General features: G+C 37.5%; 1 long non-coding RNA gene across 3 annotated transcripts in view; it reads right to left on the minus strand.

The window, feature by feature from the left end:
* LOC112540556 (uncharacterized) overlaps window positions 1–25622 on the minus strand; it is a 69009-nt gene that overhangs the window by 24170 nt on the left and 19217 nt on the right. Inside the window, exons 2-3 of one of the 3 annotated variants that reach the window (XR_003084643.2) lie at window positions 17501–17674; window positions 15768–15815 (exon numbers count right to left, since the gene is read on the minus strand). The exons of the other annotated variants lie outside the window; for them this stretch is intronic. This is a non-coding gene — a long non-coding RNA (uncharacterized LOC112540556). The remainder of the gene's footprint in view (window positions 1–15767; window positions 15816–17500; window positions 17675–25622) is intronic. 3 annotated transcript variants of the gene reach the window in all.

Here is a 25622-nt window from a genome sequence, read left to right on the forward strand (position 1 = left end):
CACAGCATCCAATGACATCTGTAAGGTACGTGGGATGAAAGACAGGAGGAAGCTGAGAAAGAACTCAAAATATTGAAAGCTTCATTGTTCAAAATCTGCATTTTGACTTATGATAAACACAATAGAGAACTAGGTCTGATTAAAGGAGTGATATCATGCCTTCCTATTCAGTCACTCCCATCAGGAGACAGGCTGCTGTTGTTTCCAAAAGGGTCAGAACAGAAAAAGCCATATAAAACACCTTATAACATTCTTCTACTAGCTTTAAGAATATGAGAACAGGACTGATAATTGAAAAATTAGTGGTCTGTTGATCATAATGTGGCTACCATGTGTCACTCATAACTTTCTGTGCAATGGCTGCACCACGCATAGAAACTTTTTACATCCAGTTCTCTACACAGACAACTCTTCCATGTGTGGACTTTCAACATCCCATAGCTGTGATGGAATGGAATTATGAAGGCCACACTCTGGAAGGGCCTCATCCTCTTATCTGTTCCTCGCCCCTCAGGAGACGAAAGAGGATGTTTCCCTCCCAAAGTGTGGCCTTCATAATTCATTCCATCACAATAGCAAACTTCTGTCATGAAAACTGTTATGACAAGCCAACATAGATTCAACAGTTTGGTGTAGGAAGCAGCCACTATCTAAATCTGTTTCAAGCCACCTTCACAGGTAGCATTATTTATTCTGTAGTTCCCCCTTCTCGAAATATCTGCTTTCAAAATCTGAAGGAAATCCTAGAGGGTTACTTATAGTATAGCCACATATCAAGATCTTATAAGCACTATCTAGCCACTCCTAAAATCTCCCCCCACCCCAACTAGAAACCCTGGTATCCCTCAGAAACCATGGTTTGTTTTGCCCAGGAGTTCATTCCTGCCAGGACAGAACTAATAAGAGCCTTCAAGACCCATAGATTGAGCAACTGCCCACATACTAAAAGCCTACTAATTAACCAGAAAAGGCATTACAAAAATCTAATTAAAGTGAAAAAAAACAGGCTTTTGCCCAGGCAAATTGGGAGCAACTTTTCCAAGCTACAAGGAATAAGAGCACCTCTCTATTCTGGAGGCTAATTACCTGCTTGTCATAAAAGAGGGGCCAGCAATTGGAGGCTGAGATTCCAGCTGCTAGATGGGAAGAGTTCTATAGTGCACATTATAGTTCTCCCCTCTCCATCTTCAGGCCCCCGAAGGAGACAATGCTCGGCATCCCTCCATGGTCCCGTCTCCCACTCAGATATTCTGAAATGAATAAATCAATTGAAGAGCGGGAAAGACCCTGGCAGTGACCAAATACCACCTGAGTTGCTGAAGGGAAATGCTGTCTGGGGACTCCTGCCCTAGCCTCTCTTTTTACCCACATTAATACCACCAAATGCCAGATGACTGGAACAGGTCTATGCCTTTACCTGTCCCTAAGGCAGGTAATAGTAGAGATCCCCTAACTGGATTTACTGTCCGGTTAGTCTATAGAGTGTACCCAGCAAGCTCTATGCCCGCTTTCTATACTACAAGCTGCTGGACTGGCTAGAACAGGAGAAATTCCTGGCAGACGAGCAAGCACAAATTTGAGAGGGCAATGGATCAGTGTGCCATCTAGCAATTCTTAACAGAAAAATACCCATGGGGACAGCAATGCCCTTTATACATTGCTTTTATCGATCTAATATCAGCCTTTGATTCCATCCCAAGAGACAGACTCTGGTGGAAGCTTGCCCTTACATCTATCAATGGATGGCTATTTTAACTAATCAGGATGCTGCATGAAAACATGGTCACCCAAGTTAGATATAACAAAGCTGGCTATCTTACTGCAGATATTCCAATCAGCCAAGGAGTGAAATAGAGATGCATTTTAGCTCCCCTGCTGTTTAATATTTATATAAACTCAGTGGTTGCTGCTCTTACCAAAAAAGAATTTGATCCCCATCAGCTCAGGGACAGACATTTGGCAATGCTGCTGTGTGCTGATGATGTAGCAACCCTCTCGCTTACACGGGTGGGCCTTAGGAGAAGTTTGTGACCCTTAGCTGAATTCTGTAAGGAGGAAGGGCTTACAATTAATTACACCAAGATCATAATTCTGGTATTCTCAGGAAGACCTAGCTGACATAAAAATCAATGGCAAATAGGAACTAACCAAATAGAACAAGTTAAAGTTAAGTTCAAATATCTCACAGTATTTTTTCAAGCCTCTGGAAGCTGGTAGGAACAATCTAGAGCAGGGGTCCTCAAACTTTTTAAACAGGGGTCCTCAGAATGTTGGGGGGCCGGACTATAGTTTGAGGAGAGGAGGAGAGCCACCGGACCCGGCATACCTGTCATGTAGAATAGTTCGGCTCTGCGATCTCCCTCCTCATGCATCGCCTGCAGCTCCCGACACAGCCCTGACACTTCCGCTTCTGACAGACAGTGGCGGTGGCCAATCAGGCGGGTGGGCTGGATAAATGACCCTGGCGGGCTTATCCGGCCCGTGGGCCGTACTTTGAGAACCCCTGATCTAGAGTCTTCTGTACCAAAGCCAATAATATTGCCAAGACAATCCTGAGCTTCACTCTAAGGAAGGAAGATGCATAACTGCTGCCATTAAACTGTTTAAAGCTAAATCTATATCCCAAAGTTGTACAGCACACAGATATGCACCTACAATGATCTAAAGACCCTGATCTGTCCAATCTAAGTTTTTGCAAGCAATTTTTTAGGTTCCATGTTACGTTCCAAATGTTCTAACTGCATGGTAATGGGAAAGATCTCACTGGAGCTGAGGGCCCAGGTATGCCATTTCTCTCTTATTGACTTAAACTTCTATTTTTGGTTGGCCCACTGGCCTTGCTAATTCTCCTTGATGACTTCACATCAAGACGGAAAGTAAAAATCATAGCTGACCTGTTATTATAGCTTTTTTACCCACTCTCTTGGACTAGAGAAGGAGAAAGCTGAGATTCACCAGGGCCTTTGAGAAGTGGTTTATTACATGTCAGACAGACTTGAGTGCTACAGGCAGCCCACAAGGGTGGGTTCATTCTTCTTTCCTGGAAATTTTTTAGATCTACAAACTATCTGTTCAATCTAGTTTGCTCAGTACAGATCATCCTTCTTTTTGGCCTGCCTTAATGTTCTATCCTTGGCAGTATTGCAGGGAGGTTTCATGCAATACCATTTAACAAGGGAAATTGTCCCTGTTGCCAGAATTAACCTGAAACCTTAGGGCATGTATTTCTTCATTGTCCCTTCTGTAAAAATTTAAGTGCTGGTATACCTATACCACCTCCTAGTAGTGATCAAACTTTCAACAAGGGAGAGGTGGTTTATTTTCTACTCTCAGACCAGAACCCTGCTATGATGAACAGAGATCCCAAGCTCTTATCGGCAGCTATTATCTTAAGACCACCCAAGGGATCCTAATTTTGGAATGATGTGAGGAGGAAGTCTTTTTATTCTTCTATCTAAATTTTATTTTTAGTTTACCTATTTCGTTTTGTTTTATTTTGTTCTTTGTTTACTTTTCACATGCGTAAATTTTAATTGGTAAGTCTATAGGGTGTTTTTATTGCTCTTATTGTATTTCAGCCTGCTTTTATGTGATGTTTTAGGGTTGGTGCTACTTTGCTGATCATTGGCCATAAATAAATAACAAATAAATAAATAAACTTTAAAAATTAAACTTACACTATAGCTATATGAGCAGTATCACAACACTGTCAGCACCAAAATGAAGTTCTTGTGTTACTTTATGTTTACAGAAAAGAGATTATTTCATTTATGCCAAGTGGATACCCAGAGAAAACACAGATTTATCTATTTATTTTATTTTTATATCACAGGACTCCAGAAATGACTCACAGTAGTTTACATCATACAAGTATAAAACTTGATTTAAGAAAACATAATATGAGAGCAAAATAATAAAATACAAAAACAGTAAAATGCTGATGCAGTAAGTTCTGTGGTACCACTTTACCTCCAAATACTCTCCAGGACAACTGAATCTTCAGCAGCTCCTGGAAGTTGAGCAATGAAGTGGTGCCCTAATTTCTAGAGGAAGGCTATTCCATAAAATGAGGTCACGGCTGAGAAGTATTATCTGTAAGGCTCCACGCTCTTTATCTCCCACGCCTGGGGGGTTCAAATAAAAGATGTTGGAAGAATGTATCTACTGGCCAGGTCGTACACTGTCTTTCTTGGGAAGCCAAACTAATAGTAAGACAAAGTCTCCTTGAAGTTGAGCTTGACTTGCTGATTACATGAATATATCCATGTAGTTTTCTTGGTAGCAATACAGAAGTTTCCCACTATGTTCTTTGACTTCTCAGTCTAGCCTGCAGCTCCCAAACTCTCTGGTAATATTCTGTAGCAAGTATTAACTAGGCCTGACACTGCTTAGATACTGAGCCCAGCCAAAGACAGCCAGGTGTTGAGACTATGATTAACTGTAGGAATAGATTGTATATTGTTATTATAATTAGTATAATTATACTAGATTGAACGTTGTTGTTAAAGGTTGATCAAAGGTTGATCAATCTCATTACCTGGAGATGTAATTGCTATTTTTGATATTACTTTATTGAAAGGTGCTTTTATTTTTATATGTTCCTAAGATAGGACATTGTTTTGCATGGTGCTTTACATTTTCTAAATAAAATAAATAAATAATGGTCTTAAGTTTTGCTAGAATTTAACTTTGTTATTTTTTTTTAAAAGAACACTTTGGCAAGTAAGACCTTCCCTGCTCTTTTAATAACACAGCATTAGCAAAAAAAAAAGGGGGGGGGCCTTCAAACCTGTTGTATATACCTTGCCTACTAGCCGAATTATAAGCTATGTGACAAAATGCTAGAAGTGGAGATTTGAAACCAATTAACAGCTTATTTTGTTCCAACAGGTAAGATTTCTTTCTCCAACAGTGGCTGTTCAATCTAGGTTACATCTTTAATTTTGAATAGATGACTTTGGTTATCTCTGGTACTTGCCCTACAGCAAGAAGTTTCTAGGGAAATAAGGCTCAAGGAAATAAACAGAGAAGTAAAAACTGGGAGTTCAAATAGAACAAAGTATGAGGTCAGTGGTAAGATTTCAAAAATAGGTTTATGATTTTGTTTTCTGGTAGTAGGATAGTAATTAGATAAACATCTGAATAAATCCCATAGACGTGGGAACTTTTGCCCAGAATTCACACATAGGCAACCTTGTCCTTGTTAAAAGGATTTTAGAGTTATACTGGCTATAATGTAAAAGGTTATATTCTACATGATCACTTGAGGAAAAAAACAATTGCTCTTATTAAACAACAGTAACCTTTGATTAGTTCTACAATGTTGGATATTCTGAAATTGAATATTAACTTGCAGAGCAATCCTCCTATGTGTGAGGGAAGAGGTTGTGGAAGAAGAAAATAGAGAGGCTGCTGTACAATCAAACATTGAGTGAATCAGCATTTTGAAACCATGCAAGTAAACTGACAGAAATTAATAATTCAATAGGACTTCAATACAAATAGCCAGTAAATCAATATCATTCAATTTTGCCATCATCAACACTTTTAAACATAAGTCACCTTCAAGTGGAGGCTGAATCCGGGTGTTTTACATGAATACAACAATAGTTTTCTTGGCATGACACAGATATGATTTCCCTTCCCTTGGGATGTTTTTTGAACTTCCTAGTCTAGCCTAAACTTAGACTAGGAATTCCCCCCTAGTTAGCCATATAACTATTAACAACTGCTTAGCTTTCTAGATTAACCAAAGCCCCCTAGATGCTACCAACTGTTGAAGCCATATCTTGAATGTCTTTATACTGGAGGAGGAGATACCCCTTGGGAAAAAAATGTCATTCATCAAAGCCTGAATAAATATCCCTCTTCATCTTCAAAGGAAACCTACAAATTCTAATATTAGCATTTGTTTAAGATACAAAAGGAGATACTTTGTGAGTATAAACACATTTTGTATTATTTTAATGCACATTTCCATGCATATGTCAGAAAGCAGAACATTAATAGAACATTTTCACATATACATTTTAGATGATTACTGGTCAATAGCATTTAAACACCTCTATTGAATAAACACCTTTTACACAAAGTTCACTTTAGCAGAACAAATTGAAGTGCCTTGTTTGTGAGTTTTTATTTTGAAATTATTGCACAGCTTTGCTTTTCATCAGGCTGCAAAATATGAAGTCCAAAATATTTATGGTTCTGATTGTCAATCTTGCTCTTGCAGAGATGCATGTGTGAAGACAAAATAGACAACTCATTTTGTTGACTGAGTAGAAGCATATTATCACAGCAAGATTTTAATTCAGGTGTACAATACCTGCTTTTTCCAGAATACAACAATGAAACTGCCATGTACTGTGTGTCACAGCAGGTAACTAATATCAACAAAGTATAAAAAAACCCTATGTGCAAATAACATAGCATGGGTCTAATCTTGAGCTACAAAAGCAAAGAATTTAAAAAGTAAGGTCTAAGTTTGCATCCTTAACCCACTCTGCTGGGTTTATTTTCTATATCATAAATGATACAAATTCTTTATCAGGGCTGTGCATACAGAGACATGCTCTAATGCGACAAACATAGCAAGTGTATTTTGCTGGTTTCATTAAAAGTAGTTTCCCACGTCTATGGGATTTATTCAGATGTTTATCTAATTACTATCCTACTACCAGAAAACAAAATCATAAACCTATTTTTGAAATCTTACCACTGACCTCATACTTTGTTCTATTTGAACTCCCAGTCTAGAAGAAAATGATTCATTAATAGGTCTCTCCCCCCCCCCCCTTATTAAAACCCTGTGCTGGAGAAATACTAGATGTGCAGGTGCAAAATCCAGCTCTTAATCTCTAATTATAAATTTCAGTGAACAGGCTTCTGCTTTGTAACTTAACCTAAATATAAAGTATTCTTTGAGCCTACCTCAGGCTGAAATCCCACGTTAAACATTTTAAAGGAAGTTTGTTGTTATAAAAAGCTGTTTGTCTTGCCACAGATGCTGTTAAGGCTGAGCATACATTCCTGAAATCTTTTGCTGAGTGACCCAAATCTCAACCAGTCTCCAGACACATGGCTGTTTTCTCCAGATCAATTTGGGGGGAAATTGGCCTGTGAGTCCAATCAAGCTATACAGGAGCAACTTGTGAAGTAAGATTCAAAGCCCCTTCTTTCCCAGACACTTAGGGCCCTCTTCCCTCTTTCACATTTGCACCACCATGATCATCTTCTCTGTCCTGCTCCAAATCCTGATCTCCCCTACTGTTTTGCCCTAATAATATAATCAGCCTATAATATTGCTTCTGACTCAATCCTACCAATACCAAGTCACTGTAGGTGTTTGGGCCACCCAGATCTGGGGATATTTCATCTTTGACCTTGGATGGGGTAGCGCTTCCCCCTCCAAGGTTGGTGCGTAATCTGGGGTTCTTCCTACACTCGCAGCTTCTGTTTGAAGAGCAGGTGTCAACTGTGGCCAGGAATGCCTTTGCACAAGTCGATCTGGTGCACCAGTTGCATTTTTTCTTAGATCAGGTGGCCCTTCAGACAATCACTCATGGCCTAATCACCTTGTGACTTGCCTACTATAAGGCACTTTACATGGGCTGCTCTTGAAGACCACTAGGAAACTTCAACTGGTCCAGAAAGCAGTGGTGCAAGCAACAATGGGCATGTCTTGGTATGCCCACATAACACTTCTGCTTCATGAACTGCATTGGTTGCCAATTTGCTTCTAGTGTGATTCAAGGTGATGGCTGTTACTTATAAAGCCCTACATGGCATAGGGCCTGGTTACTTGAGGGACGGCCAGTCTCCCATAGCATCTACCTGGCTGATTTGATCCTGCAGGGTTGGCATGCTCCCTGTTCCTTCAATTAAACAATCTATTGGGACTCTTTCTGTAGCGCCTACCCTCTGGAATGAGGTTCCTCCAGAGATCTGGATGGCCCCCACTCTGCTGTTGTTTAGAAGAGCCGTGAAGACCTGGCTCTCTGCCCAGGACTTTGGTGAGGGAGAGCAAGACCCTGGCTTGATTGCACTTGCCATCTTTTATCTTTTGCATTGATTTTATTGTAATTTCTTTGATTGTTGTGAGCTACCCAGAGTTGTTGAGAGTCAGGCGGCATACAGGATTAAATAATAATAATAACCCAAAGCTGTTGTCAGGACTCTCAGATAATTAAACACATGCAATATTAGCCATCCTAATGAAATATCCATTTTCAAAAGCAGCATGTATCTATCAATTACTTAACACTAACAATATGAATTACTATTGTCTCCATGTCCTGCTACATTGGCCTCTCCAAAATATGTAGCACCTGAAACATTCTGAACATAAAGCCCTCTTTTCATGTCTTTTCTCTGAGCATTCTCCTAACTCCCAGTGTCATATAGCTTCTGGCACTCTCTTTTCATTTGCTCTGTTCAAATACAGTTTTTTTCTTTCCCTATCCAAAGAAAGTCACAGGGTCCAGAAATTTAAGAAGAATTCTGAAACTTGCTGCTTTTCGAATTACTATGATCATCCTCCCCCATTGGTCAACATTTTCCATAATTCCCTTCAGTCCATTTCTTGTATCATGCTAGCAACCTTTTCCCCACAGCTTGCTGCTTGCTCTTCTGCTTTTGCCCCTACTTGCATACAGTCTATTTCCCTCTTCAGACTTTACCTCCAAGTCCTGGATGATATCTTCAAATCATGTCTCCTGCATAGATAGATAGATAGATATCACAAAATCCAGCAGATTAGTTTTCTGTATTGTTCAACTCTTGTTAGTGGCAAATTATTTTACTCCTTACATAATGAGGAGTAAATATATAAACTGAGGACATATTTTGATGGGACAATGTTTAAATTTGGAATATATCCCTGACATTTCCAATTCATACAGACACTGACCTATTTCACATATCATGCTAAATCATGGTTGGGTCTGAATAAGTGACGGCTGGGTTATTAATCATGGTTTACAAACCAAAATGGCTGGATCCAAGGCATGTTAAGCCTAAACTAAATGCATTATAGTATGACTTAAGGCAATATGTGACCCTGTCATACTCATATCCAACACATGATTATAATCACCAGGTACTGAGAATGCAGACCTAAACCCTAACCTTGATAAGCTAGACGCCCTTGTAACCAGCCAAAATAAAATAGAATAAATATATTCTAACTCTTATGTCTTTCTTTTCATGGAACAGAGTAGTCATATTTTAAAAAGCAGTAGAGATAGCTTAACATTTTACTACACCTAAATTAGCTTAGCTGCATTATTTTATGTCACAAGCTCCTTGAAAAGTACAATACAAACTAACAAAAGTTGAATGTGCTTATATTTTAAATATAATTTGAGATTATAGTTAAAATAAAATATGGTCATTTATTTTTTCAAGTAATACAGCTATATTCTCTGTTAAGGGAGATTCCAGTCTTTTGTGTTCACTGTTTTATTTTGAACTCCTTTACTGAGGGCTTAAGGAAAGAGATTAGTTCACTTGTTAATTGTATTGTTGGTTTTGTGATCCTATGAAAACCTCCTGAAGTCTGCATGCAAAACCAATGAGGTAGAACATGTTTGACAAGCTTAGTTCCAACATGACCAATGTAGCAGGAAAAGATTTCAAAATCATTCCCTCTCTTATGTAACAATAGCATATACAAATGTTTACAAGAGGATTAAAAACTGCTTCAGTGAATTGCCTCAGATTTTGTTTTGCTAAAAAAATGAAAAATGACAACCAAATAACAAAACTTTTAGTTGATCTTCTTACCAACATATATCTTAATAACTTATTTTTTTTTACTTTGTATGTTTATTTAAAAGATGTATGCAATTGTAATTAATTTTATTTTTAAAAAATCAGCAAGTCCACATAAAAAGTACCTATTTGCAACCTGCCCAATTACAACAATAAGAAAAAAAATCTTCTACAAACCAGAAACCTTAGCACCTGGTAATTAAAATTGCTAATCACCAGCAATTATCCGGCAGAGCTTTATAGCCAAGTGAAACAGTTTGACCCTTTGCCCATCGAAAGAAGAATGTTTGCTGTCTATTGATAAGCAGTAAGGCAAAGCTGTGTTTGGTTCCCATCCATTCACCGGCTACTAATAGGACATCAACAAAAGGCCTGACATCTGTGGCAGAATCCTTATAGCCAGGCCAGGTCTAAGAACCCAGGTGTGAAGGGTTCTGCCAAAGGTCTACAGGAAAGCAGGGGAAGTACTAAAAAATAAAATTGCTGCTACCATTCAGGGCCAAAACTTTTAGAAATTAATTGCAAATCAGATTCCCAAGTTGGTATCCTGGCTAATGTACTAGAATTGTTTGGGAGTGAACAGTTTGGATAGAAAAGTATTTTAAATAAATTATTTTTAAAAAGGGCAGAAGTTTAAGAGAAACCAACAAAGTAGATGAAGATTGTGTGAAACTGTCAGGCATTTTTTCCATATTCCATTCAGATATTTCCAGCTCTCTGCCATTACTATGCAAAAAAAAATTTTTTTTTCCTGACATTGGTTGGATGTTATCATACAAAAAAATCCTAAAACACCCAAGAAATAGAATAATAGAAAACTCTTCTACTGGGACATTATTACATTTGTGGCCTTGAAGGAAATTACTTGTCAAACTCTAAAAGCCACTTAAGAAATTTGTCAGATGGTAGCAAACAAGTCACTTAAACTTCCCAAGCTCTATGGTCTGTCCTCTGGGACTCATTCTTTTTTTTTTTTTTTTTTAATAAAGTAAGCCATCAAAGATTCTATGGGAAAATAAAGCTAAAACTCTTTATGATAAAGCAGCCCTCTCCAACATAATGCTCTTCAGATGTACTGGAGAAAAATATCTATAATTTTGAGTCAATGAAACACTGCTTGGGAATCATAGGAGCTATAATATGTAATTCTGTTCATGCAATTTGCCATAATATATTTCGATTGGCTTTAGTTTAATGTGTTGTGTGCATTCAGTCACTATGGTTTATTCAGTAAGCCACGGTTAAACTAACAAAGACTTCTTGTGATATGTGAACTGAGTCAATTATAATGAAAGAGCTTAAATAAATCCCACTGGAAAGGATGACACCAAAATTGAGAAGATACCAGTGATGGCTACTAAGCTGTTTCCAATACTTTTTTTCATCCTTTCTTCTTTCTCTTATCATACCCATTGTTGCTGCCCCCATGACATTGTCCAGTTGCCATACATTTACAGAGAAATACAGTATAGTGTTATTTAGAGTTTCAGTTCCATGAAGTGAGGGGTGAAAATTTATGATCCTACAAATTACTGCTGAACTACAGTTTCCAGTGCTCCAGTCACTATGATTAATGGTGAATGCTACAAACTAGAAAATATATAATTTAAATCTCATGATAGATCCAGTCTTCTAAGGGTTCCCCAGTAAGAGATAATAATGATAGCTGTTGCTAGTCAGGCCAAATCCACCCTAGTTTCTCTAGAAGCAGAAAGGAAGATTCTTTGGATCTTCCAGCCCAAAGCCCAGAAATAAAAAAAACCAAACTTGTACCAACCCTGAAACACAAGGGATACCTGCACAATCATAAAGTTTCTTTATATGGAGAAAAGTTTAATTCTATTTTTTTTAAAAAAGAGACAGTTTTGTACCATTTCACCATCTTCCAGTCACTTGAGGTAAAAGCATTTCCCTTTAGCTTCCAAATAACCAAAAGTTAAACCTTTGCATTTTTAAAAATATCATCAGGCATACAACTTTCAATAAGAAAACAGATGGGAAATGCAAGCCCTTTGTTTTTGTGGAATGGGGATGAAAGGGCTTTGGTTTGTGATTTGTGGCAGCACAAAGTGTGACAGTGATTCTTAGTTCCTTGTTCTCAGGTCTGAGATCAGCAGAAAAGAAAAATATTATCTTCAAACTGTTTTGGAAGGAGAAGAGTTAGGGGCTGGAAATGGGGGCGATATGGAGGAGCCCTAAGCCTAAATATATGTAACTGATATATATGCTATTTCTCTAGGACTTCCCTTCCTTTGTGGTTTCCCTCCCATGTTAAATTACATCACTATAAGCTTTGGGCAGTGGCCTCTTCTTGCTGAACTGTATAAAAAAATAATTTATAGTAATTATGTTATATCAATAAATAATAAATAATAACAGCAGATATAAATAATGGCTGCTGTACTGATCCAGAGACTATGCCTGTACCCAACGTAAGATTATTTTCCCTGTCATTTTAACCACCATCATCTAGAGCAGTGTTTCTCAATCTCAGCAACTTTAAGATGGGTGGACTTCATCTCCCAGAATTCCCCAACCAGCATAATGGCTGGGGAATTCTGGGAGTTGAAATCCACCCATGCGGCCGGGGTTGAGAAGCACTGATCTAGAGGTACAAGTTTCAGAAAGGTGATTTCAACTTTCAGAAATTCTCCTGCCTTGTTACATTACAGATTCCTTAAATAATCCTGACTTTAATGCTCCTGAAATTTGTGAATGCAAACTCTACTTTTTTAAATGAATGACCCAGCAATAATTTCATGTACACCAGCTGGATTCAGAAAGGCTCTGAAATCTATATTTCAACTTAGAAAGGTTTTCAGAGCTAGTTTGGTGTAGTGGTTAAAACTTCAGGCTAGAAACTGGGAGACTGTGAGTTCTAGTCCTGCCTTAAGCATGAAGCCAGCTGGGTGACCTTGGGCCAGTAACTTTTTGTCAGCCCTAGGAAGAAGGCAATGGCAAACCACATCTGAAATCTTGCCAAGAAAACTGCAGGGACTGGTCCAGGTAGTTGCTAGGAGACACATTCACACACACAAGGTTTTTGATAATGAGATTCATTAATATTTAACTCTTTGGAAAGATTCTACTCTGAAAGCAGGTGGTAAAACATTCTATTGGAAAATTTGGGTGGAAGCCGGCATCATGACTTTAAATCAACTACTATGGAATGACTATTTTAAGGATTTCTCCCAACTTCAGATTGAATTTGGTCTTCCTATTTCACAACAGTGGCAGCATTTTCAACTTAAGCATATTTTAATGGATCAGTATAGCCCAATCTTTTGGCCACTTCAAAGGCACCTGAGATACTTTCTTATTTGATGGAATCCATGACATATGTAAAGCCCATAACATATTATCAAAAGCTCAAAAGTATTTTAAAGTGGGCATTTCTGGGATATTCTAAATATGAACTAAAGTGGAATCTCTGATAATGCCCCATAAATGTCCTCATATCCTTAAAAATGTTAAAATGCTATTAACAGATTTGAGATTAATGTTGATTCAACAACAAAAAATCTGTTTAGAATGTACTGGACTCTCCAAAAAATGTACTTGAAAAGATGGATACAGATTTTTTTATTCTGGAGGTTTAAGAAATTCAAGGGTTCATTGACCTCTATGATATGGTCTTTTGATCATTTGGTACCTTTTTGTATTTTATACTGTATTTTAATGTATATCAGTAGACTTATGGGGAAATCTTTAAATGTTAAAGATGTTAATGTGATGCTGGATTATATACCAAAGGTTTGGGACCTGACTGTATCAGGAATTATTATTATATCAATTGTTATTGAGCATAGGGGATAGCTAAAAGAATTAAATTGGAAAATTGGAAAAGTTATATTATTCCAGACGTTAAGGAATTGCTTTGGAAATGTGTAACTTGTCCATCTCAGAAAAGGCAGTATTTTCTACTAATCAAAGAGTGAAGCAATATGTGCTAGCTACTTTGGTAGAAATGTTATGATATTTTATGATAATATTTTGAATTGATTATATTAAAGTACTATATGGTATTTACCAGTAACCCAGTGACTATTGAAAAGTTTAAGATGTTTTTCTTAGTATGTTAGTTTTTTTTATCTTTATCTTTTCTTTTTTTGGTTTCCATTATTTTTCATTACATTTAAGGACTGTTTCATTTAATTGTATTTTTTCAATGTACTTTCTTTTCTCTATATTTTGAATAATATTTTTAAAATATTTCAGTGGGGTAAACAGAAAAAGTTCTGGTATTTGGTAAAAAACAAGAAAAGTGGATTATAGATGGAAGTAGAATAAATATAAACCAGTCTAAAGATGCTTTCCTTTAAATAGATGGGGGTGATTGTTCACACCAAAGGGACTTGGAAAGCCCATCAGGAATACATTACTCAAATAGCTTTAAAGTTCTCAACAGCTATCCTGAGGTTCTTTTACACCAAAGTGAGGAGATTAATACTGGCCACCCTAACCTTTTTTTAGGCTAAAACCCTTCCTCAAATCCTACATGGAACTCAGGTTGGACTTTACACCAAGGAAAACAGACTTCAGCTCATACAATCTAAATTCCTAAGGCCCATACTGAGAGCACCTAGAGGTACTGTACTGACTTGAGATTGGGGTGCCCAAAATAGAGGTAAGGGCATGGAGGTAAATCATGACATATTTGCTGAAAATTAAACTCTTCCCAATGGGATTAGTACCATTAGTTCTGACAGATAATGATTTTTTACCAGGGATACCAGCAGTGGAACAGAAGCTAAAGTTTCCTATAGAATCTCTTCTCTACTCTGGTTACAATCAGGCTAAAAAGAGAGTACTCTACCAAGCTAAGCAACATGGAATATCAAACGGAAGTTAGCACCTTTTCTCATAGTAATTGAACTTTGATAGTAAAGGGTATCTTGACACCTGAAAGTTATCTACAACTTTAACTGTCCCCAGGCTGAGAAAGGAATTCTTTAAAGCCAGGCACAATGTACTACCATTGACATTACTATACAGGTAATCCTCGTTTAGTGACTGCCTTGTTTAGTAACTGTTCACAGTTATGAAGATGATGAAAAAGTAACTTTGCAACCAATCCTTGCATTTATGACCTTCGCAGGTCTGTAAAGCAAAGGGAAGCCGAAGTAAGTTCATAAGCACAGTTGCAGTTTCACTTAACCACCACTTAGTTTAACGACTGAATTGCCAGCCCCAGTTATGGTTGCTAAACAAGGACTACCTGTATAGAGGACCTCTGTCCATGTGATCATGGGGAAATTCAAACTATCCAACTTGTTGTTTTATAAAGACTTCTGCAAGGATTATATATCATTCTTGTAGCAATGTTTCCAGAGAGAACAGATGAATATTATGCAATCTTCCAGATTTAAATAACTTGGTCACCTATACTCTAGCCAAATTTTGTGTGGCTGCAGTGAAAAGGAAGCAACTGATACAAAAGTGATCAACTCTGTTGCCTAAGTGTTTATTTATTTATTTTTCTTCATTTGCTTTGTTATTCACAGTATAGGTGATCTCTGACCACAATAAGAGCTTGTTATTAAAATTATCAGAAATTTTCCTTCAAGATCCTGTCTCCCCATGTGTGGATTGAGAATATCTATTTACATATAAAAATATAGGTTTTATATAATTTAAGTGAACGAAAACAAATATGTAAGATATGCTTCTTCAACCTAATGCCCTGCAGATGAATTGGGGCTACATTTCCTGTAATACATAGCTAGGAATTCTGAAAGTTATTCCCAAACCTCTGTAGGTTGGCCAGTGGGGAAAGGCTGATTCAAGCTGACAACTGCTTAATACTACCAAATGCAAAATGGGCAATCAAATGCTAAGTACATTAATGAAATATAGTCAAAGAACAAGAAGTTTTCTCACTATTTTAAGACTTATTTTCTCTTAATCTAGGAATTTTGCTTTATGTAGATTGTTATTCTGATGTGCTATCATCTGGTTAGATAAAAACTGAAAAGAAGCAGGAGGTCAATTCCTACCCTGCTGAATCACGTGGAAGTTCTCCCATTGAGTTTCATGCATGTGCTCTACAAAGCAAAACAAGAGAATAGAAATGAAAAGTGAAGCTGTTTATTGTATGTGCAGCACCTATTTTTCCTTTTCCTAACATTGTTATTTTCTTATGTGAAGAAAAAACATTCTGATCAAATGAAATTTTATTTGAGCTTATCCTGAAAGTAATCCTGCAATGAAAACATATATTAATTTTTCCTTCTGTGATTCAGTTTGAGAGTGTGAAACTAGACAATTTGTGACAAAGATGGGAGTTGGATAAGTCTGGGATAGATTCTATTGGGAGGGTACTTTGGATATATAGAAACCTAGAGCCAGCTAAACTAGGCAGAATCCATCTTTGAATGGAGTGTTACTCATTTGCAAGTTTCCAGATTCTCTAGTAATCATGATGGATTAATTTATTTAATTTATTTAAACAATTTATATACCCACCCATCTCATCTTATGAATATAGGTGGCTTATAAAAAATTATATCCAAAAGAAAAAAACCCAATTTATAAATAATGTACCACAAACTATAATATGTCACATGCCAGGAGTAAAAAAAGCCAAAGAAACAAAATATTGCTGCATTTCAGCAATGGAGACACAAACAACCAGCCAAATGAGTTTGCTCAACCTCCTGGGCCAAATGTCTGTGGGAACATCCAGGTTTTAACACATTGCAAAAGGCCAATAGGATCAGGGGCAACCAAGAGGCTCTTTTATTTTCCCTTTTTAAGATTATCACCATTCCTTCTCCAAAGCCAGAATGAGGAATCTGAGCCACTGCAGAAGTTATTAAACCACAGCTCTCACTATTGGCCATGCTAGCTGGGATTGCTAGGAGTCTAGGTTCAGCAACCTTGGAGGGCTCAAAAGTCCCCTATCCTTGCTCTGAAGCCTTTCCTACCCATAAATTAGCCTGCAGTGTTACATCTCCCATACACAAGTTTGAAAATAAACAAACAAACAAACAAACAAACAAGCAAGCTTTTAATATAGCTAGGATTTTACACAAGATTTTAAAGCAGTAAGCTTCGGTTTAAAATGATCCCTGAGTAGGCTGGTCTTCTAAACAGGATATAAGAAGGATTCCCAGTGACTATAGGAATAGTTTTATTAAGTCTTCCTTAGCTTGGTATCCTCTGGAGAGACTGGGGATAGAATTCCAGAGTTTCTAGCTGCCATGGTGACTTATAATTTGCGGAGTTATATTCCCAATATATCTGGTGAGCATTAGATTGGAGAAGGCTCTCCTTGGGAGAAATACAAGACATCTCTCTTAGGTTAATGTGGAGTAAACAGTGCAAAATACATGTGCATTGCTCTGCTTCTTACTACTGGTCACATATTCCAAGGCTGTGCAGCACAGTACAAGCAAATTAATAAATATTATGAGGATAAATTGGACAATGAAAGAAGGTAGCTTAGCTGATAGGTAAAGGTCACAATTCTCATGCTTACTAAGTTTACTTTGAAGAAAAAAAATAAAGTATATCTTAATCATAAGTAAAAAAACATTTTCTAAAGGGTTAAACATGTTAGTCAGTTGCAGCAAAAATAACCAAGATGCTTGTGACCACTCAAAGACTACTGATGTATATCGGATGAAAATTTATACCACAATACATGTTAGATTATAGCCCGTCTAAGCTCCCCTCATAATAAATGTAATAAATGTGTTCCTGTGACACATTTATATATGGAACTTACATGTTTAAAAACAGGATAATAGAAATTGGGGATCTGACCCCCTTCAGACAATGTTTGACTATTCTCATCGTCCTTGAAATTGACATTCTGGTTGGGCCATGGGAACTGGAATCCATCATCATCTCAAGGGCCACAATTTCCTTACTCCTGTAGTTTATCTTTGAATATCAGCTGCTGGAGAAAATTAGGGGGAGGGAAGACAGTATTGCATTCACGACTTGCTTGTGAACTATATGGACAATAGTTTGAAACAGAATGCTGGACCTTTGATCTGTCCAGCAGGGCTCTTCTTATGTCCATGTGAAACCACTCTGTTTCTTTGGGAAGCATAAATAACTAGTTGCCATTCTGTATCTTGGCGTCTTTGTTAAACTTTGAAGAAAATGTACAATGCAAGCTGCAATAAAGAATATAAACCTTGGGGGGGGGAGGGGTGAAAACAGTCTAAATAAGTGAAAAGGGACAGGTTCTTGAGAGAGAAACTGTTGCCAAGAAAAAAAGAGAAATGTTAATAACGTGTTGGGAGAGAGCCCAGAATATGGAGACTAGCAAATACAGGCAACCGATAAACATACACATAATAGAGGTGAGAATCTCAGAGGTTAGGTGAAGTTCATCTTTTCTGAAGTGTATAGAACTGAACCAATAAAGTTACAGGCAATTTTCCAGAATGTCAGCAATAAAACCACAAATGGGTAAACAGTCTACTATGGCTTAGCAGGGAAGGAAAAAGAACCCAGTATCACCTGCAAAGAATAGAGGACAGAGATGATGTCAGTTGTGAAGCTGTGTAGTTCCACTAAGTAGAATCAGAGGCTCCATGTTCAGTTTCCAAAGATTTGGAAATGGTTCTAATCTTGAACCAAAATCATCTTTGGTTCAAGATTAGAATGTTGCAATGCCTTCACATCAACTTACTGAATCCTCTACCTTTACAAATGGATTTCCCTGTCCTTTTCCAAAAGATACTCAAGAGTCTTCTGTTTCATGTGCCTGTTTGCTGAACTAATCATTTTCATATTGGAAAAAAATATTTTATCTGGCTGTCAAAAGAACATTGTTTGTTGTTAAATAGGCCTGATATAACAAAAACATAGTATTGCATGACTCCCCAAATTGAAACACATTGCTTCTTTACCCTATCAGTGAAAAACACTGAATGCTGATAGTGGAAAAATAAGAACCTGGCCTGGAGAAGTTGAGAACTATTTACAATAAGCAAATAATCGTAAGTATTTCCCAGAAAGTAAACTGTTTGATTTTACTTGTGAACAAATCCTACGATTAATTCTAGTTTTTGTTATTCAGGGCCAAAGTACACATTATAAATAGATATATGTAACTTTACCCAACTTGAAGTGGCCCCTTTGAAACTGGATAATCTATGTTTCCAGTCAGCATAAGAGACAACGGGATAAGGGAGGGTAGCATACATAGCCAAAGAACAAAGCTTTGCTTTCAGCCTGTCTTCCCAGGATTGAGTAAGATACGATTAACTGCTCTCTTTAAGGAAAGGTGATGAACCTCTATCTATCCCTCTCTGGAATATCCTCCATAGAGTATCTTTCTTTCCTTCTAGGCTGCTATACTGCTTTGAAGACTTAACTTCCCAGCAGCCAAGTGATTTATGGCCTGGCACAGTAGGAAAGAATGAATTCCTCTAGACAAAGGAAGAACTCATGAGCCAGCTTAACACCAGCAATATGGTATTAGGGGAAAGAAGTCTTAGTAAGTGAAAGTAGGTGTACAATTATCCTTTCCTAATTGGCATAATGAAAGGGAGGAGGGGACAGTAAACAACAGCCTTATCATGGCCCTTACCAGATTTTGGTAGAAACAAAGGGGGTTGAAGCCATTCTCTGCAGTCATTTCCTGTTGTAAGCACCTGAGCACGCCATGGTATTAGACTTCTTTCCCCCAAAACCAACTAGCCCAATTTTAGTCTCGGATAATGAAATATTTGGGATTAACCTCCTGGAAGAATGGACACTGGGGCCCCAGTGTTTGTGTTTCCCAGAGCCAGAGAAGCTTGGATGTAATTTAACCTCTGAGTTGGCTGAACTTCCTATCCTGAAGCTGTGAAACTCATCGCAGCTTTGTCATGCTTTTCAGAATATACCCAGGATTCCAGCTGATGATATCCTGGAAGTCCATAACAACAGAGCCAACTCCCTTGAGAATGATTTACTACTATTCTTCCCACCAGGCAACAGCTACTGGAAATCCAACTTACTTCTAATTTGTGATACACTGAAAAGACAATAGGCCAACATAGGCCAAAAGATTAACAAGCTGACCAACAGATGGAACACTGAAATGCCCCTAACTAGGGCTTATCTGGCTGAATGTAAAGACTATATGACTATCCTTTCTGAAGCATCCTCAATAATGATTAATGCTCAGAAGCAATCTAAGGATATGGGGAACCTTCAGTTACAGGATGCAGACCCTAAAGCTGGCCAGAAAGATTCTAAGTTTAGCACCAATATCAGTATGCTTAACCAGACCAGTAAGAAGAGGAATTAAGTCTTAAAAAACCCCAAGAATATAAAGATCCCCAAATGATCCAGAAGAAATGGTAAAATTAGTTTTAGAAAGCTGTACCAACAAATAGACAGAACTGAAACTGGAAAACAGAAAGAAAATGAGGAAACTGGCACAAAACATAGTAAAGTAGCTTGCCAGAATAACTGTGAGGTGGAAGGGTGGGTAGAACTTAATAAAGCCAATACCAAAGAGAGACCAACTGCTGGAGCAGGCATATGGCTTCCTATGGGACATTTTGATTTAGATACAACTGTGAGTCCCAGAATCCCAAGATTAAGTGGGTCTAATAACTTAGCTACACTTCTTAGATTGCCTTCAGCCTGCTTTTCAGGCCAAAATTACTATAGAAGATATCATGGAGATAGAATATCTCTACTACAATTAGAGAAATTATTTCTTTCACCTCTGCAAGAATCACCTCAATTTATATGAATCTAAAAACTGGCTCAAAGACAAAGGTATCATGATAACAAGATACTTCAAGGAGCAACCCTTATCTAAGGGTAGGGATGAGGACAAGAACACTGTGAAAAGCACCAACCACTTGATTTAAGCCTATCTTCTCCCAGAGCAGAGTTCATAGCAAATCACCCAGCATCACCTGCCTCTAGCATATCAGATGAAGCCTTAACCATGTGGGCAATGGTTTTATTACCATGATGAAAGTTCTGCCACAGCCATCATAAAGTCCTGCAAAAACAATGAGCCTTAGGTGGAAAGCAGAACCTCTTCTTCAGATGATCAAGACTGGCCAACCATGAGATACCTAGAGGATAATGAACTGCATAAAAATACCTCCAGTTCCATTTTACCCACAATTGAGATATATAGACAGACAAATGAAATCAGATTAAAAGCTGATGACATGGTACACCCTTGTCCTTCCAATCTAATGACTGGACTAGGACACACAGATACTCAGACCCCAGTAGCTTAACATTCTCTTCTCAATATAGCAAACGCAACAAACATAATCTTGAAGACAGTCAATGACTGAATCATGAAAACCTAGGAGACCCAAACTTGCCATATGATGCAGCAAACAGGATTAGGCTTCAACATAAAGGATAATGGACTAGGCTTTATCAATCTGGGTCTAGACCAGAGTTAGCTGGAAAGCAAAGACTGTAGGTACACATTTTTCTAAACTATTACACACTCATGACATTATCAGTCCACAAGAGACATGGATCCCTGAACAAAAGACAAGCTTAGTATTTTTTTACATTATCTAGAACTTAGTCTATTCACCAGTCAAAACAAGTCTTATGGGATGCCCACAGGGGAGTTTTTCTGTTCTAGTAATTTGGAAATGAAATGTGGAATCTGCACAAATAAATTAGACTTAGAGGTGGAGCTCTGGATTGAGAGCAGATTTTCTCTAATAATCATTCATGTTTACTTTCCCCCAGGAACCACAAGATCTACAGCCCCTGACTAGTGGCTAGAGCTCAGTGGACCTCAAGACATATTGGAAAGTAATTTCTCAGCTGCTACCATCATGTTGGGACTTTAACATAAGAATTGGAGATGACAAAAATAAGCTTGCAAATCATCTAAATAATGAGTCAAGATCATTACTAATATAGTACATGTCCCTTTTGAAGTGAGGGATGACAAGGAAAATCCATAAGGATTCAAATTGTTATATTTATAAAGAGAACTATCAAATTTTGAATGGGTCCCAACCTAGACACAATCCAGGAAATTACTTTTTTTTTTTTTTGCTGAATGGGCTAAACACAATCAACTATGTGCATGTCTCAGTCTTAAGTTCTGATAATTTTCCATCTCAAGAGACTATAGCAATCACCAGATTCTGACATTCCAATATTTCACTTTAATCAACAAGAGCACAGTGAATATCTAACAGAGCTTGAATTAGCCAGTCATCAGAGAATTTAATGGTCAGTTATTTATTTATTTACTTATATTGCAGAGGAAATCCATTATATTTATGTATACTAACAACATTCCATGATAAATTGCTACAAGCAGCTTCTCTTTATTCTGACATCTTAAATCTCTACCTCCAGATAACAAGATGCTTAAAACCAAGACTGATTCAAAATTCCTGAAAATTGAGATGTTCTCAGATCAGCATCCCAAGTTCAATGGAGAGTGCAGAACTGCCTGCTTTAATATGAGATGTGTATGAAAGACCAAGAAAATTATTCACCCAAAATGATATCAGAGCTAATGAAAACAAAAAAAGGTTATAAAACCTTAATTAAAAAGACCATCATGCCAGAGGCTGCTCTGGAATACCTTAGAGTCAGCTATAAGCTCTAGGGACACATTGACTTTCTTTAAGTTAATAAATAGTGGCCCACCAGCAGACAAATTCCCTCTGGATCCAAGGGTTTCTAAGTCAAACTGGGGACAATATACTCACTCCTTACATGCTCCCTTATATGACTGTATTAATATCAGTCCAATTTTAGAGCTTGATTACACAGAACCATGGCCTTTAGTCATATGGAAGTAAGTAAGTCAAATGATGGATAAAGGCCTTGCCCTCCAACAAAGCTCCAAGTGAAGATTCCCTTCCTGGGAACTTACTTAAAAATAATCAAGAATGGTAGAATTGTATCTTAGTCAAGATCTTTAACTATATCAATTTCACAGCCCATGTCCCAGAAGACTGGAATTTATGCATGTTATTCCAATCTTTAAGAAAGGTGATTGAAACTCCCCAGCTAATTTTAGGCCAATTAGTCTCTTTAACAACATAGCCAAGCTCTATGTAAAGCATTTCCTGCACAAACTGGAAGACTGAGTTGTTAACAATGTTCTTATTGAGGAACAGACTGGTTGTGATCCAGTTACTCTACCATAGATTACTGCTTTGTATTGCCCCATTTGTATGTCAACACTGAGAAGAAGAAATTGTATGTGGCATCTGTGGATTCCATTGACTGAAACAAGTTATCGGTCAGACTGAAAACTTTAAATATCAATAGCAGACTGTCTTTAATAATGAGATTATCCATGAATGCCCAAAGACAAGTTAGGTTTTCTCTAGCCAGTCATCTGACAGAAACCATCACTGCAAACAGGTCTGTGTCTTAACCTCACATTTATTCAATCTTTTTTAATAAATGATCTTGTGCTGATCTTGAAGGGAGATAACTTTTCTCCAGTTAAAATTGGTGATAGAAAGGTGACTGCCCTTTTCCACCCTGATGACCTGATCTTTGCCTCCATGCTATTGCTTTAATAGTAAGAATCAAAGATGCAGCAGAGAAAAACATATTTATTCCGAAGTTCCCTTCAAACTCCTCCTCCTTATACACATACTCCACACATGTATTTGTACCTAGAAGGACTGATTACACATCTGGAGGGGATGCTTTGGAGTGGGGAAAAGGCTGGTTGGATTACATATAATTGATGGCTAGTTATATGAAAATGACCTCTCCATTCAATTATTCTCTGCTTCTGGTACATGTTGACTATATTCATTAGGCCCTTGATAGTTCTTTATAATACAATTGTGATAAAAACCAAGATTTTTGTTCCCTCTTCATAGATGCAACTGTTTTTGCTCTACTTTTCTGGTTTATCCTCAGTGCCTTTGAAGTTAAGGAGAACTGTTCATAAATCCCTATTCAAGTTTCATAAGCTGCTCTATTACTGCTTCTAAAGTTACTGAAAGCTAAGCTTGTATCAGATTTCTATTTCTGTTTGGTCAATGAAATTTTCAGAATGTTTTCTCCATTTGCACAAACAAAAATATATCTTTATAGAAATATTTTATATATTTAATTGAAAATGGAGTTCTACCATTCAATTCTGCAAGAAGCCCTTTTTTCATCTTGGTGAAACAATTTGGTATTGATCTGGCAGCCAGATATGTTGATCTAGGATTGACTTATAGACACACAAGGGTCAATTGAGCTTTATAATATGTATGGATTATTCATAGTAATCTCAGCAGAATTATATGCACTAAAAACCCTATACAAATCAGTGTCATGTATGATGTGAGCAAAGGAAGCTTTAAGGAATTATGGTTTGAGTCCATGAACAACTTCTCTAGCTGTTATTTCTAGCTCAACCAGTCTTGGTGTTATGTAATCCTGTAGCTCATATGCTTGTTTATATACTTAATTATTGATCTGCATGCCATTCTTGTTCTCCTGCATAAAGAAATTAACCTCTCTAGCTATCCTATCTCATAGGTAAGTCAGATTGTAAGCGTAAAGTGACCCTTATTGTTACAGCCCATACATCCTTTTGCATTCATTATTCATGCTTGCTGCACATTTGCATATGACTTAAATCCCAGCACATAATTTAAATTTTTGCAGTTTTGTTCTGTGAAATAATCAATCATTATATAGTATGTACAGTATTCTCTATGAATGCAAATCCAAATATCTGCGTGCATATGCACACACATGTATGCAAATGTGTAAACATGCACATACCATACACTCACTGTCCATTTAATACCTTTACATTGCTAGGGGATGTAAAATAATAAACAGATCTATTGAAAAGTTTAAAATGCTTCAGCTGAAAGACCTGAAAAGGGCTCAGTGACCTTGCTTAATTAGCCATGTAATGAAACAGAACTGAGAGAGCTATTCCCACAAACCCCTGCGCAGCATCGCATCACCCCCTGCTTGTCAAAAATGACATGAATAGGAAGTCAGCAAGCATGATTCAGAAACCAACTCTTGATTCCTATAGGCTTTTTGAATATACATTGATACTAATTTTATGACTACACCTGCAAATAGATGCTTAAAACAGGGAGCATGTTGACTGCTGTTGCATCAAGGAAATCTTATGAATCCAGAGATGCAATCCAGTTCTCCTCAAATCATTATTTCTTCATTGCTGGGATATGGATATGGAGGTTTCACTCCATCACATAATGTAGGAGTTACAACATAGGTGCGCAAGCACTGCAGGCAAATAGGAGGTGCATAAACACCCAAGTCTCAGATGGCTTCTATACAGTTATACACTGTTGGCTGCTACCAGGGGATTGCCAGTAAAAAAAGGTTTGACAAAAGAAGGTTGAGGGGTGCAATACCATTTCTTGGCAAATGGTTCCCAAGATAGCATGGACTGTCACTCTGACACTTCCTGTAGCAGAGTTGCCTAATGCCCTTTAACACAGGGGACAGCTGCTTGAGTAGCAACACTGAAGTCAGTTGTTCCTGCAGGGCAAGTATGGATCCTTCTATTTGCTAGGCAGCCCAACTGTATATTCTGTGTTTATTCTGGCACTGTCTCCTTCCACATATATCCAGTTCTGACCAACTTCCAATCCTCATTTTTTACTGGTTTTATTAGAATTCTTTGCATGGTTCCATTGCATCTCCTTGTAAAACGTGCTTCAAATTTGGAATATTTTGACTTCCCGGCAGGTATAGTTATGTTGCAAGAATGTGCAGATGAACAGAGCATGCCTATAATAAGGAAGTAGCATCTCCTTTCTGTGCTATGGAAGATACTGTTGAGAGGGAACAAAAAGTAAATATAGAACCAAAAAACCTCAGCATGATTGGGGCCAGCAAAGGGTTAATTGATTAGCTCTTTCAGGAGGAAGGGATTAGTG

Source organism: Python bivittatus, unplaced genomic scaffold, assembly GCF_059951505.1.
Source record: "Python bivittatus isolate LINGU-HERP-01145 unplaced genomic scaffold, Pbiv_v1 ctg000060_np1212, whole genome shotgun sequence".
Classification (NCBI taxonomy): Eukaryota; Metazoa; Chordata; class Lepidosauria; order Squamata; family Pythonidae; genus Python; species Python bivittatus.